Source organism: Lolium perenne, chromosome 7 (genome assembly GCF_019359855.2).
Source record: "Lolium perenne isolate Kyuss_39 chromosome 7, Kyuss_2.0, whole genome shotgun sequence".
NCBI classification, from domain to species: domain Eukaryota; kingdom Viridiplantae; phylum Streptophyta; class Magnoliopsida; order Poales; family Poaceae; genus Lolium; species Lolium perenne.
Genome location: NC_067250.2, coordinates 276,700,253 through 276,716,930, shown reverse-complemented (window position 1 = coordinate 276,716,930; position 16,678 = coordinate 276,700,253).

The window sequence follows — 16,678 nt, the reverse complement described above, 5'->3', positions numbered from 1 at the left end:
CATTATTATTTGTGGTTGTGAAGTCACACAACTTAGTATTTTCAGCGTTGGCCATTTTAGCAACAGTAAATAAAACAAACTAGATAAGGTAAATGCAAGTAACTAATTTTTTTGTGTTTTTGATATAGCAAACAAGATAGCAAATAAAGTAAAACTAGCAACTAATTTTTTTGTATTTTGATTTAGTGCAGCAAACAAAGTAGTAAATAAAACTAAGCAAGACAAAACAAAGTAAAGAGATTGAGAAGTGGAGACTCCCCTTGCAGCGTGTCTTGATCTCCCCGGCAACGGCGCCAGAAAAAGAGCTTGATGGCGTGTAACTCACACGTTCGTTGGGAACCCCAAGAGGAAGGTATGATGCGCACAGCAGCAAGTTTTCCCTCAGAAAGAAACCAAGGTTTATCGAACCAGGAGGAGCCAAGAAGCACGTTGAAGGTTGATGGCGGCGGGATGTAGTGCGGCGCAACACCAGGGATTCCGGCGCCAACGTGGAACCTGCACAACACAACCAAAGTACTTTGCCCCAACGAAACAGTGAGGTTGTCAATCTCACCGGCTTGCTGTAACAAAGAGTTAACCGTATTGTGTGGAAGATGATTGTTTGCAGAAAACAGTAGAATAAGTATTGCAGTAGATTGTATTTCAGTAAAGAGAATTGGACCGGGGTCCACAGTTCACTAGAGGTGTCTCTCCCATAAGACGAACAGCATGTTGGGTGAACAAATTACAGTTGGGCAATTGACAAATAAAGAGAGCATGACCATGCACATACATATCATGATGAGTATAGTGAGATTTAATTGGGCATTACGACAAAGTACATAGACCGCCATCCAACTGCATCTATGCCTAAAAAGTCCACCTTCAGGGTATCATCCGAACCCCCTCCAGGATTAAGTTGCAAAGCAACAGACAATTGCATTAAGTATGGTGCGTAATGTAATCAACAACTACATCCTTAGACATAGCATCAATGTTTTATCCCTAGTGGCAACAGCACAACACAACCTTAGAACTTTCTGTCACTGTCCCAGGTGTCAATGCAGGCATGAACCCACTATCGAGCATAAGTACTCCCTCTTGGAGTTACAAGCATCTACTTGGCCAGAGCATCTACTAGTAACGGAAATCATGCAAGATCATAAACAACACGTAGATATAACTTTGATAATCAACATAACAAGTATTCTCTATTCATCGGATCCCAACAAACGCAACATATAGAATTACAGATAGATGATCTTGATCATGTTAGGCAGCTCACAAGATCCGACAATGATAGCACAATGGGGAGAAGACAACCATCTAGCTACTGCTATGGACCCATAGTCCAGGGGTAGACTACTCACACATCACACCGGAGGCGACCATGGCGGCGTAGAGTCCTCCGGGAGATGATTCCCCTCTCCGGCAGGGTGCCGGAGGCGATCTCCTGGATCCCCCGAGATGGGATCGGCGGTGGCGGCGTCTCAGTAAGGTTTTCCGTATCGTGGCTCTCGGTACTGGGGGTTTCGTCACGGAGGCTTTAAGTAGGCGGAAGGGTAAGTCAAGAGGCGGCACGGGGGGCCCAAACCACAGGCCGGCGCGGCCAGGGGTGGGGCCGCGCCGCCCTAGGGTTTGGCCACCCCGTGGCCCCTCTTCGTTTCATCTTCGGACTTCTGGAAGCTTCGTGGAAAAATAGGCCCCTGGGCTTTGATTTCGTCCAATTCCGAGAATATTTCCTTACTAGGATTTCTGAAACCAAAAACAGCAGAAAACAAAGAATCGGCACTTCGGCATCTTGTTAATAGGTTAGTTCCAGAAAATGCACGAATATGATATAAAGTGTGCATAAAACATGTAGATAACATCAATAATGTGGCATGGAACATAAGAAATTATCGATACGTCGGAGACGTATCAGATAGTCACAAGTACTAAGCACAGACTTACATTATATCGTTGCATAGGCTCACCCCGGAACATTTTTTGCACTCTATCTTCTACTAAGGACTTCTTCATTACAACTGCATTCTAGTAATATTGCAAACATAGTTACAACAGTGAACTATTCAAAAATTTATTATGCAATGTAGATATAAGATAATAACAAGTTGCATAAATAAGACAATGTATGGAACTTGTACTAAGCAGACTTACATCATAATGTTGCACAGGGTCGCTTTGGCGAGTATCTTCTAATGATGACTGCTTCACTAAAACTGCATTCTGGTAATATTGCAAACATAGTTACAACAATTAACTATTCAAAAATGTATTACGCAATGTAGAGATCAGATAACAGCATGTAGCAGAAATAAGCACAAGATAAGATAAGATGCATGTACTAAGCACATACTGGCTCGCTGCAGGTCCTTCTCTTGCGTGCATGATGGCGTGTAGACACACGTCCGTTGGGAACCCCAAGAGGAAGGTGTGATGCGCACAGCAGCAAGTTTTCCCTCAGAAAGAAACCAAGGTTATCGAACCAGTAGGAGCCAAAAAGCACGTTGAAGGTTGATGGCGGTGGAGTGTAGTGCGGCGCAACACCAGGTATTCCGGCGCCAACGTGGAACCTGCACAACACAACCAAATTACTTTGCCCCAACGTGACAGTGAGGTTGTCAATCTCACCGGCTTGCTGTAACAAAGGATTAGATGTATAGTGTGGATGATGATTGTTTGCAGAGAACAGTAGAACAAGTATTGCAGTAGATTGTATTCGATGTAAAAGAATGGACCGGGGTCCACAGTTCACTAGTGGTGTCTCTCCGATAAGAATAAGCATGTTGGGTGAACAAATTACAGTTGGGCAATTGACAAATAAAGAGAGCATAACAATGCACATACATGTTATGATGAGTAGTGTGACATTTAATTGGGCATTACGACAAAGTACATAGACCGCTATCCAGCATGCATCTATGCCTAAAAATTCCACCTTCAGGTTATCATCCGAACCCCCTCCAGTATTAAGTTGCAAACAACTGACAATTGCATTAAGTATGGTGCGTAATGTAATTAACAAATACATCCTTAGATATAGTATTGATGTTTTATCCCTAGTGGCAACAGCACATCCACAACCTTAGAGGTTCTTTGTCACTCCCCGCATTTAATGGAGGCATGAACCCACTATCGAGCATAATTACCCCCTCTTGGAGTTACAAGTAATGACTTGGCCAGAGCCTCTACTAGCAACGGAGAGCATGCAAGATCATAAACAACACATAGATAATAGATTGATAATCAACATAGCATAGTACTCCATATTCATCAGATCCCAACAAACGCAACATGTAGCATTACAGATAGATGATCTTGATCATGTTAGGCAGCTCACAAGATCCAACAATGATAGCACAATGAGGAGAAGACGACCATCTAGCTACTGCTATGGACCCATAGTCCAGGGGTGAACTACTCACACATCAATCCGGAGGCGACCATGGCGGTGTAGAGTCCTCCGGGAGATGATTCCCCTCTCCGGCAGGGTGCCGGAGGCGATCTCCTGAATCCCCCGAGATGGGATTGGCGGCGGCGGCGTCTCTGGAAGGTTTTCCGTATCGTGGCTCTCGGTACTGGAACTATCATCGACGAAGGCTTAAGTAGGCGAATAGGTAGGTCAGGGAGAGTCACGAGGGGCCCACACGCTAGGGCTGCGCGGTCAGCACCTGGGCCGCGCCGCCCTACTGTGGCGCCACCTCGTGGCCCCACTTCGTCTCCTCTTCGGACTTCTGGAAGCTTCGGGGAAAAATAGGACACTGGGCGTTGATTTCGTCCAATTCCGAGAATATTTCCTTACTAGGATTTCTGAAACCAAAAACAGCAGAAAACAACAACTGGCTCTTCGGCATCTCGTTAATAGGTTAGTGCCGAAAAATGCATAACAATGACATATAATGTGTATAAAACATGTGAGTATGATCATAAAAGTAGCATGGAACATAAGAAATTATAGATACGTTTGAGACGTATCAAGCATCCCCAAGCTTAGTTCCTACTCGTCCCGAGTAGGTAAACGATAACAAAGATAATTTCTTAAGTGACAATGCTACCATAATCTTGATCAATACTATTGTAAGCACATGTAACGAATGCAGCGATTCGAAGCAATGGTAAATACAATGAGTAAACAATGGAATCATATAGCAAAGACTTTTCATGAATAGTACTTTCAAGACAAGCATCAATGAGTCTTGCATAAGAGTTAACTCATAAAGCAATAATTTCAAAGTAAAGGTATTGAAGCAACACAAAGGAAGATTAAGTTTCAGCGGTCTCTTTCAACTTGTAACATGTATATCTCATGGATATTGTCAGCATAAAGTAATATAACAAGTGCAATATGCAAGTATGTAGGAATCAATGCACAGTTAACACAAGTGTTTGCTTCTTAAGATAGAAGGAAATGGGTAAACTGACTCAACAATGAAAGTAGAAGAAAGGCCCTTCGCAGAGGGAAGCATGGATTGCTATATTTGTGCTAGAGCTTTTATTTTGAAAACAAGAAACAATTTTGTCAACGGTAGTAATAAAGCATATGAGTTATGTATATTATATCCTACAAGTTGCAAGCCTCATGCATAGTATACCAATAGTGCCCGCACCTCGTCCTAATTAGCTTGGATTTACATGGATTATCATAGCATAGCATATGTTTTAACCAAGTGTCACAAAGGGGTACCTCTATGCCGCCTGTACAAAGGTCTAAGGAGAAAGCTCGCATTGGATTTCTCGCTTTTGATTATTCTCAACTTAGACATCCATACCGGGACAACATAGACAACAGATAATGGACTCCTCTTTAATGCATAAGCATTCAACAACAGATAATATTCTCATGAGAGATTGAGGTTTGTTGTCCAAACTGAAACTTCCACCATGGATCATGGCTTTAGTTAGCGGCCCAATGTTCTTCTCTAACAATATGCATACTCAAACCGTTTGATCATGATAAATCACCCTTACTTCAGACAAGACGAACATGCAGAGCAACTCACATGATATTCAACAAAGGAATAGTTGATGGCGTCCCCAGGAACATGGTTATCGCTAAACAAGCAACTTATAAGAGATAAGATGCATAAGTACATATTCAATATCACAATAGTTTTTAGGCTATTAGTCCCATGAGCTATATATTGCAAAGATAAAGAATAGAAATTTTAAAGGTAGCACTCAAGCAATTTACTTTGGAATGGCGGAGAAATACCATGTAGTAGGTAGGTATGGTGGACACAAGTGGCATAGTGTTTGGCTCAAGGATTTTGGATGCGCGAGAAGTATTCCCTCTCAATACAAGGCTTAGGCTAGCAAGGTTGTTTGAAGCAAACTCAAGTATGAACCGGTACAACAAAACTCACATAAAAGACATATTGAAAACATTATAAGACTCTATACCGTCTTCCTTGTTGTTCAAACCCTCACCAGAAAATATCTAGACTTAGAGAGACCAAACATGCAAACCAAATTTTAGCAAGCTCTATGTATTTCTTCACTAATAGGTGCAAAGTATATGATGCAAGAGCTTAAACATGAGCACAACAATTGCCAAGTATCACATTATTCAAGATATTATACCAATTACCACATATAGCATTTCTCGTTTCCAACCATATAACAATTTAACGAAGCAGTTTCAACCTTCGCCATGAATATTATGAGTAAAGCCTAAGGACATATTTGTCCATATGCAACAGCGGAGCGTGTCTCTCTCCCACACAATGAATTCTAGGATCCAACTTTATTCAAACAAAACAAAAACAAAAACAAACAGACGCTCCAAGTAAAGCACATAAGATGTGATGGAATAAAAATATAGTTTCACTAGAGGAACCTGATAGTGTTGTCGATGAAGAAGGGGATGCCTTGGGCATCCCCAAGCTTAGATGCTTGAGTCTTCTTGAAATATGCAGGGATGAACCACCGGGGGCATCCCCAAGCTTAGAGCTTTCACTCTCCTTGATCATATTGTATCATCCTCCTCTCTTGATCCTTGAAAACTTCCTCCACACCAAACTCGAAACAAACTCATTAGAGGGTTAGTGCATAATCGAAAATTCACATGTTCAGAGGTGTCATAATCATTCTTAACACTTCTGGACATTGCACAAAGCTACTGAAAGTTAATGGAACAAAGAAATCCATCAAGCATAGCAAAACAGGCAATGTGAAATAAAAGGCAGAATCTGTCAAAACAGAACAGTCCGTAAAGACGAATTTTTTAGAGGCACCAGACTTGCTCAAATGAGAAAACTCAAAACTAATGAAAGTTGCGTACATATCTGAGGATCACGCACGCAAATTGGCATATTTTTCTGAGTTACCTACAGACGTAGTGACTCAATTTTGTGACAGCAAGAAAACTGTTTCTGTGCAGTAATCCAAATCTAGTATGAACTTTATCATTAAAGACTTTACTATGCACAACAATGCAATAAAACTAAGATAAGGAGAGGTTGCTACAGTAGTAACAACTTCCAAGACTCAAATATAAAATAAAAGTGCAGAATTAAAATAATGGGTTGTCTCCCATAAGCGCTTTTCTTTAACGCCTTTCAGCTAGGCGCAGAAAGTGTGTATCAAGTATTATCTAGAGATGAAGCATCAACATCATAATTTGTTCTAATGATAGAATCAAAAGGTAACTTCATTCTCTTTCTAGGGAAGTGTTCCATACCTTTCTTGAGAGGAAATTGATATCTAATATTACCTTCCTTCATATCAATGGTGGCACCAACAGTTCGAAGAAAAGGACTTCCCAATATAACGGGACAAGATGCATTGCATTCAATATCCAAGACAACAAAATCAACGGGGACAAGGTTATTGTTAACAGTAATGTGAACATTATCAATCCTCCCCAAAGGTTTCTTTGTATAATTATCAGCAAGATTAACATCCAAATAACAATTTTTCAATGGTGGCAAGTCAAGCATATTATAGATTTTCTTAGGCATAACGGAAATACTTGCACCAAGATCACATAAGGCATTACAATCAAAATCATTGACGTTCATATTAATGATGGGCTCCCAACCATCTTCTAACTTCCTAGGAATAGAAGTTTCAAGTTTTAATTTCTCTTCTCTAGCTTTTATGAGAGCATTTGTAATATGTTTTGTAAAGGCCAAATTTATAGCACTAGCGTTGGGACTTTTAGCAAGTTTTTGTAAGAACTTTATAACTTCAGAGATGTGACAATCATCAAAATCTAAACCATTATGATCTATAGCAATGGGATCATTGTCCCCAATGTTGGAAAAAAATTCAGCAGTTTTATCACAAGCAGTTTCAGGCAGTTTTGCTCGCTTTGCATTAGGAGTAGAAACATTGCCAACACCAATTATTTTACCATTGATAGTAGGAGGTGCAGCAACATGTGGAGCATTAGCATTACTAGTGGTGGTAATAGTCCAAACTTTAGCTACATTATTCTCTTTAGCTAGTTTTTCATTTTCTTCTCTTTCCCACCTAGCATGCAATTCAGCCATTAATCTTATATTCTCATTAATTCTAACTTGGGTGGCATTTGTTGTAGTAACAATTTTATTTTCATTATCCTCGGGTTTAGCAGCCATTTTATTAATTAAAGAAGATTGTGACTGAGACAAGTATGAGATTCGATTTTCAGTATTTGAAAGCTTAGTTTGCAAACCAGAAATTTCCATATTCAGTTTTTCAAGTTGATTCCCTATATTTCTCAACAAGGCAGATTGTTCATTCATAGTTTTAGTGAACGACTGATTTTGCTCATATTGTGATTGCATAAAGCTCTTAGTAGCTCTTTCAACTTCTAGCATCTTTTCCTCATTAGGCAAAACAGATCTACCGTAAGAATTACCATAACCATTATTGTTATGAGAAGGATATGGCCTATAGTTGTTACTAGAATTGTTCCGATAAGCATTGTTGTTGAAATTATTATTTTTAATGAAGTTCACATCAACATGTTCTTCTTGGGCAACCAATGAAGCTAACGGAACATTATTAGGATCAACATTAGTCCTACCACTCACAAGCATAGACATTATAGCATCAATCTTATCACTCAAGGAGGAGGTTTCTTCAACAGAATTTACCTTCTTACCTTGTGGAGCTCTTTCCGTGTGCCATTCAGAGTAATTAATCATCATATCATCAAGAATCTTTGTTGCGGCGCCTAGAGTGATGGACATAAAGGTACCTCCAGCAGCTGAATCCAATAGGTTCCGTGAAGAAAAATTCAGTCCTGCATAAAAGGTTTGGATGATCATCCAAGTAGTCAGTCCATGGGTAGGGCAATTTTTAACCAAAGATTTCATTCTTTCCCATGCTTGTGCAACATGCTCAGTATCTAATTGCTTAAAATTCATTATGCTACTTCTCAAAGATATAATTTTAGCAGGAGGATAATATCTACCAATGAGAGCATCCTTACATTTAGTCCATGAATCAATACTATTCTTAGGCAGAGATAGCAACCAATCTTTAGCTCTTCCTCTTAATGAGAAAGGAAACAATTTTAACTTTATAATGTCACCATCTACATCCTTATACTTTTGCATCTCACATAGTTCAACAAAATTATTTAGATGGGCAGTAGCATCATCAGAACTAACACCAGAAAATTGCTCTCTCATAACAAGATTCAGTAAAGCAGGTTTAATTTCAAAGAATTCTGCTGTAGTAGCAGGTGGAGCAATAGGTGTGCATAAGAAATCATTATTATTTGTGCTAGTGAAGTCAAACAACTTAGTATTTTCAGGAGTATTCATTTTAGCAATAGTAAATAAAGTAAACTAGATAAAGTAAATGCAAGTAACTAATTTTTTTGTGTTTTGTTTTAGTGCAGCAAACAAAGTAGTAAATAAAAGTAAAGAAAGACAAAAACAAAGTAAAGAGATTGGAGGTGGAGACTCCCCTTGCAGCGTGTCTTGATCTCCCCGGCAACGGCGCCAGAAAAAGAGCTTGATGGCGTGTAGACACACGTCCGTTGGGAACCCCAAGAGGAAGGTGTGATGCGCACAGCAGCAAGTTTTCCCTCAGAAAGAAACCAAGGTTATCGAACCAGTAGGAGCCAAGAAGCACGTTGAAGGTTGATGGCGGCGAAGTGTAGTGCGGCGCAACACCAGGGATTCCGGCGCCAACGTGGAACCTGCACAACACAACCAAATTACTTTCCCCCAACGTGACAGTGAGGTTGTCAATCTCACCGGCTTGCTGTAACAAAGGATTAGATGTATAGTGTGGATGATGATTGTTTGCAGAGAACAGTAGAAAAAGTATTGCAGTAGATTGTATTCGATGTAAAAGAATGGACCGGGGTCCACAGTTCACTAGTGGTGTCTCTCCGATAAGAATAAGCATGTTGGGTGAACAAATTACAGTTGGGCAATTGACAAATAAAGAGAGCATAACAATGCACATACATGTTATGATGAGTAGTGTGAGATTTAATTGGGCATTACGACAAAGTACATAGACCGCTATCCAGCATGCATCTATGCCTAAAAAGTCCACCTTCAGGTTATCATCCGAACCCCCTCAAGTATTAAGTTGCAAACAACTGACAATTGCATTAAGTATGGTGCGTAATGTAATTAACAAATACATCCTTAGATATAGTATTGATGTTTTATCCCTAGTGGCAACAGCACATCCACAACCTTAGAGGTTGCTGTCACTCCCCCAGATTTAATGGAGGCATGAATCCACTATCGAGCATAATTACCCCCTCTTGGAGTTACAAGTAATGACTTGGCCAGAGCCTCTACTAGCAACGCAGAGCATGCAAGATCATAAACAACACATAGATAATAGATTGATAATCAACATAGCATAGTATTCCATATTCATCAGATCCCAACAAACGCAACATGTAGCATTACAGATAGATGATCTTGATCATGTTAGGCAGCTCACAAGATCCAACAATGATAGCACAATGAGGAGAAGACGACCATCTAGCTACTGCTATGGACCCATAGTCCAGGGGTGAACTACTCACACATCAATCCGGAGGCGACCATGGCGGTGTAGAGTCCTCCAGGAGATGATTCCCCTCTCCGGCAGGGTGCCGGAGGCGATCTCCTGAATCCCCCGAGATGGGATTGGCGGCGGCGGCGTCTCTGGAAGGTTTTCCGTATCGTGGCTCTCGGTACTGGAACTATCATCGACCAAGGCTTAAGTAGGCGAAGAGGTAGGTCAGGGAGAGTCACGAGGGGCCCACACGCTAGGGCCGTGCGGCCAGCACCTAGGCCGCGCCGCCCTACTGTGGCGCCGCCTCGTGGCCCCACTTCGTCTCCTCTTCAGACTTCTGGAAGCTTCGTGGAAAAATAGGACCCTGGGCGTTGATTTCGTCCAATTCCGAGAATATTTCCTTACTAGGATTTCTGAAACCAAAAACAGCAGAAAACAGCAACTGGCTCTTCGGCATCTCGTTAATAGGTTAGTGCCGGAAAATGCATAACAATGACATATAATGTGTATAAAACATGTGAGTATCATCATAAAAGTAGCATGGAACATAAGAAATTATAAATACGTTTGAGACGTATCAGTGCACTAGTCGTGGTCGACATGCCTGTCATTTTAGGTTCAGCCATCAAGTGAAATGCTAATCCTCCTGCTCCATTGTCCTTAATCTGTGTTTAGATATCACATTTAAGACCAAGTCAGCTGGTTTCAAATAACAAAAAACTTGAGCTGCCAAATGAATAAGCCAATATTTACCAGATATCAGATTAAAACCAACTAGATGTTGCTTTGCATGAGATACGAATTTCAGACATTCAGATTTAGAGTAGGGTAATGCCAAGGTTTTCCACATAAAGTAAACTGGCATTAAGAATGACCAAATGTCAGGTTCAAATCACCTTCGCAGTTGCTCCAAGACAAGCATATCAAATAGGCAGAAACATAGTAAAGCATGGATGGCATTGCTATGGCAGGGTTCCAAGTGTTAATCTCTTGCATAAGGAACAATGCATATAGGTTATTGATAATAACGGAAGTAAACTGCCAGAGTTACCAACCAAGAACTCAGATTCCAACCTTCCCTAGCGTCCCCGCTGTTAATGTTGGATATTCTAATAAGTGGTTCGCATGATCAATCCCTAGGAAAAATAACATTGACAAGTTAGTGAACGATAATACAAAGACAAGACATGCACGCAGCAATAACTATACAAGCTGTGCGACAGGAGCATTCATAGAAAAAATAGCTATAAGCTAAAGACGAGGTATAAGAGCAAGCAGATTGGAAATGCACATAGCATGATTATAAAAGCAGTGTGAGAATAGCAGGCACGGGAAAACAGCTAGCGGCTAGCGGTGAGCTAATGACGTGGTATAAGAACAACCAGATTGGAAATGCCCATAGCATGACTATAAAAGGAATAGCATGCAGTACAAAAACAGTTGGCAGCAAATGAATGGGTATAAGGCTATAAATATGTGGATGCACACAGGTGTCAGTAGAATGAACAGGATGGTAGCGACCGGATAATGCTTTTGTACTGTACAATATTTAAACGAACTTCATGCGAAGTAACACATCAAGAAAGTTAATGGCATATGAGATCTGCAAATAACTACACAAAACATGGCTAAAGAAACACCGCGATCTAACGGGCCAGCGTACTAACCAAGCTGCGGCGGGGTGGACGGGGGCGGCAACTTGCATTCCAGTGGCGGCAAACGCGGGAGACGATGAGTCGACCCTGTTTCAGTAGAAGTACGCGTTAGTGAAGCAGATCTGGTTGGCTGGCAAAGGATTCGGTGAAGTTGATACAGCCGCTGCGCCGAGGTAGTCGGTGGAATAGATCGGCTTCTGTGGAGGGGGGCCGCGGTGAAGTAGACCCGGTTCCGTTGGAGAGGATCCAGTGCGTCGACAGGAAAGGCGTTGATAGCTACGTTGTGGATGAGGTCGGTGGTGAAGCAGATCCATCGGTGGCGAGGTCGGCGGTGAGGCAGATCCGTCGGTGGCGAGGTCGGCGGTGAAGCAGATCCGTCGGTGGCGTGGTCGGCGGTGAAGCAGATCCTTCGGTGGCGAGGGCGGCGGGGGAGCGGATCAGGTGGGTGGACAGCCAACACGATCAAGGCTACGCTATGGAGGAGTATGCCGGCGGCGAAGCAGATCTAGTACTGTAGAGAGTCAGAGCTTTGGCGTGTGAGAGTATTTTTGAGCTAATGGGGCGAATGGTTGGTGGGTGGGTGTGGGCCTGTGGGGAGGGTTCGGGATCTAGGCAAGATATTTCATTGTTACCGAAAGAGCCCTCCATGGTCGGTGGGTTGTAGCTTCCGGACCAGGGTTAAAGGGGTAAAACTGGTCACGGGATTTTCGAATGGATGCGGCGGGATGATTTGGCGCGCGGCCGAAATTTTTAGTTTCAAGCTACGAGCAGAACGACAAAAATAATGTTCTTCCCCAGGGAGCTCTCATTTCTTCCTCTTCTCTTTCTCTCTCGAGTCTCTCCCACTCCCCCGGCTCCTCTCCCCCTTCTCTCCGGCGGCCTCGCCGGCCGGAGAGGAGGCCGACTTCTCTCTATATATCGTACACCCTCCGAACTAAATTAATTGATTCAACTATCCTTGGACGTGTATGTATCTAGAGTAAAAACATGTGTGGATACACCCATATTTAGATAAGCAAAGTTGAGTCAGCTAATTTGGATCCGAGGGAATTAGTGTTGTTGTAAGCTTAGATCCAGTGTTTCCCATGAGCAGAATGGCGCAATGGAGTCGGGGATCTCGTCATCGGCTTCAGATCTGGACTATGGTGAATCTGGCGGATCAGATCTGGCGGATCTTGCCGGCCAAACCCCGATCTGGTGCCATCAAGGTGACGGCGCTAACGGTGAGGCTTGCTTTGGTCAGTGCTTCAGATCTGGCCAATGGGGAAGTCAAGCTGCTAACGTTCACAAGCTCGGGGCATACGATGGCGTCATCCGTCTTGCCCGTGAACATCTTGGCCTTTCAGCGGCCCTTCTCAGAGCCAATATGCCGTTGCTGAGGCCCTTCTTCTCCTTCGTCCTGGCGACTACCGGCGACACCGTCCCAAGTGGTGCGTCCCCGGCGGCGGAGTTGCTGGAAAGGATGCAGAGCAGAGATCTGATGTGCGGTCCAGAAGGACTCGATTGATTTTCTTCTATATGTTTTGGGGTCCTTTTTGTAAAGTTGCAGGTCCTATTAGTTGTTGTCTAGTTCTTTTGGACCTCTATGTAATTTTTTGGACTAGTTTCCATTTGCACCGATAAACTTGAATTTTGACAAGTTCACGGGGAAAAAAATTCCTTTGCACATATGGACTATCATGTATGAACATTCTTGAGATTTAAACTATATGTAATGGCCAGCACTTGCGCAAGGGGCTTGTCTAGTGTGCACTAGTTTCTATTAGCACCGATAAATTTCAATCTTGACAAGTTCTTGGAAGAAAAAATTGATTCACATATAGCCTATCATGTATCGTTGGTGGCCAGAACAACACACATATGCATGCACTTTATGCGCAAAGGCGCGGGTGCGTCTAATAATTCATGTGTGTGCGTATATTTGAACATATTCTTGGGGATTTCAATCTCTATCTCTCGATCTATATATCGTTGGTGGCCAAGAAACACACTTATATATATGCATGCACTTTATGCGCAAATTAAGGCGGGTGCCTCTAATAATGTGTGTGCGCACTCGATCGATGATCCCTAAACCTTAAACCATAAAACCCTAATCCCTAATCACCCTAAACACTAAACCCTAAACCCAAAAACCGTAAACACTAAACCCTAAACCCTAAAAGCTAAACACTAAACCCTAAACACTAAAACCTAAACCCTAGACCCTATACCCTAATTAACACTAACCCTAACCCTAGCCCTAATTAAACCCTACATATATAGGCCAACGACACTTAATTGCGCATCAAGCAGGCGACCAACTAATTAGCGCTGATAAATTAATTAACTTGAATTTTGACAAGTTCTCGATCTCGAATGAAAACACATTTGATTAAGTAGTCTCATAATATATATATAATTAGTGTGGATGCGCGCATGGCATACCTTGCATATCATTCGTGCATATATTTCAATATATATTTGAACATATTCTTGGGGATATGTATATATATCAATCTCTCTCTCTCGATCTATATATCGTTGGTGGCCAAGAAGCACACTTATATATATACGCATGCACTTTATGCGCAAAGGCGCGGGTGCGTCTAATAATTCATGTGTGTGCGTATATTTGAACATATTCTTGGGGATTTCAATCTCTATCTCTCGATCTATATATCGTTGGTGGCCAAGAAACACACTTATATATATACGCATGCACTTTATGAGCAAATTAAGGCGGGTGCCTCTAATAATGTGTGTGCGCACTCGATCGATGATCCCTAAACCTTAAACCATACAACCCTAAAACCCTAATCCCTAAACACCCTAAACCCTAAACACTAAACCCTAAACCCAAAAACCCTAAACCCTAAACCCTAAACCCTAAACCCTAAACACTAAACCCTAAACCCTAGACCCTATACCCTAATTAACACTAACCCTAACCCTAGCCCTAATTAAACCCTACATATATAGGCCAACGACACTTAATTGTGCATCAAGCAGGCGACCAACTAATTAGCGCTGATAAATTAATTAACTTGAATTTTGACAAGTTCTCGATCTCGAATGAAAACACATTTGATTAAGTAGTCTCATAATATATATATAATTAGTGTGCATGCGCGCATGGCATACCTTGCATATCATTCGTGCATATATTTCAATATATATTTGAACATATTCTTGGGGATATGTATATATATCAATCTCTCTCTCTCGATCTATATATCGTTGGTGGCCAAGAAACACACTTATATATATACGCGTGCACTTTATGCGCAAAGGCGCAGGTGCCTCTAATAATGTGTGTGTGCACTCGATCGATGATCCCTAAACCTTCAACCCTAAAACCCTAAACACTAAACCCTAAACCCTAGACCCTAAACCCTAAACACTACACCCTAAACCCTAAACCCTAAACACTAAACCCTAAACCCTAAAGCCTAACCCTAGACCACAAACCCTAAACCCTAAACCATAAACCCTAAATATATTTCAATCTCTCTCTAGATCTATATATCGTTGGTGGCCAAGAAACACACTTATATATAAGCATGCACTTTATGCGCAAAGGCGCGGGTGCCTCTAATAATGTGTGTGTGCACTCGATCGATGATCCCTAAACCTTAAACCCTAAAACCCTAATCCCTAATCCCTAATTATACCCTAAACGTACACCCTAAACACCCTAAACACTAAACCCTAAACCCTAGACCCTAAACCCTAAACACTACACCCTAAACCCTAAACCCTAAACACTAAACCCTAATCCCTAACCCTAGCTAGACCCTAAACCCTAAACACTAAACCCCAAACCCTAAACCCTATATAGACCCTAAACTCTAATTAACCCTAACCCTAACCCTAAAACCCTAGCTAGCTAACCCTAAACACTAAACCCTAATTAAACCCTACATATATATATAGGCCAACGACACTTAATTGCGCATCAAGGAGGCGACCAACTAATTAGTGCTGATAAATTAATTAACTTGAATTTTGACAAGTTCTCGATCTCGAATGAAAACACATTTGATTAAGTAGTCTCATAATATATATATATATAATTAGTGTGCATGCGCGCATGGCATACCTTGCATATCATTCGTGCATATATTTCAATATATATTTGAACATATTCTTGGGCATATGTATATATATCAATCTCTCTCTCTCGATCTATATATCGTTGGTGGCCAAGAAACACACTTATATATATACGCATGCACTTTATGCGCAAAGGCGCGGGTGCCTCTAATAATGTGTGTGTGCACTCGATCGATGATCCCTAAACCTTAAACCCTAAAACCCTAATCCCTAATCCCTAATTATACCCTAAACGTACACCCTAAACACCCTAAACACTAAACCCTAAACCCTAGACCCTAGACCCTAAACCCTAAACACTACACCCTAAACCCTAAACACTAAACCCTAAACCCTAAAGCCTAACCCTAGACCACAAACCCTAAACTATAAACCATAAACCCTAAATATATTTCAATCTCTCTCTAGATCTACATATCGTTGGTGGCCAAGAAACACACTTATATATACGCATGCACTTTATGCGCAAAGGCGCGGGTGCCTCTAATAATGTGTGTGTGCACTCGATCGATGATCCCTAAACCTTAAACCCTAAAACCCTAATCCCTAATCCCTAATTATACCCTAAACATACACCCTAAACAGCCTAAGCACTAAACCCTAAACCCTAGACCCTAAACCCTAAACACTACACCCTAAACCCTAAACACTAAACCCTAAACCCTAAAGCCTAACCCTAGACCACAAACCCTAAACTATAAACCATAAACCCTAAATATATTTCAATCTCTCTCTAGATCTATATATATATCGTTGGTGGCCAAGAAACACACTTATATATACGCATGCACTTTATGCGCAAAGGCGCGGGTGCCTCTAATAATGTGTGTGTGCACTCGATCGATGATCCCTAAACCTTAAACCCTAAAACCCTAATCCCTTATCCCTAATTGTACCCTAAACATACACCCTAAACACCCTAAACACTAAACCCTGAACCCTAGACCCTAAACCCTAAACACTACACCCTAAACCCTAAACCCTAA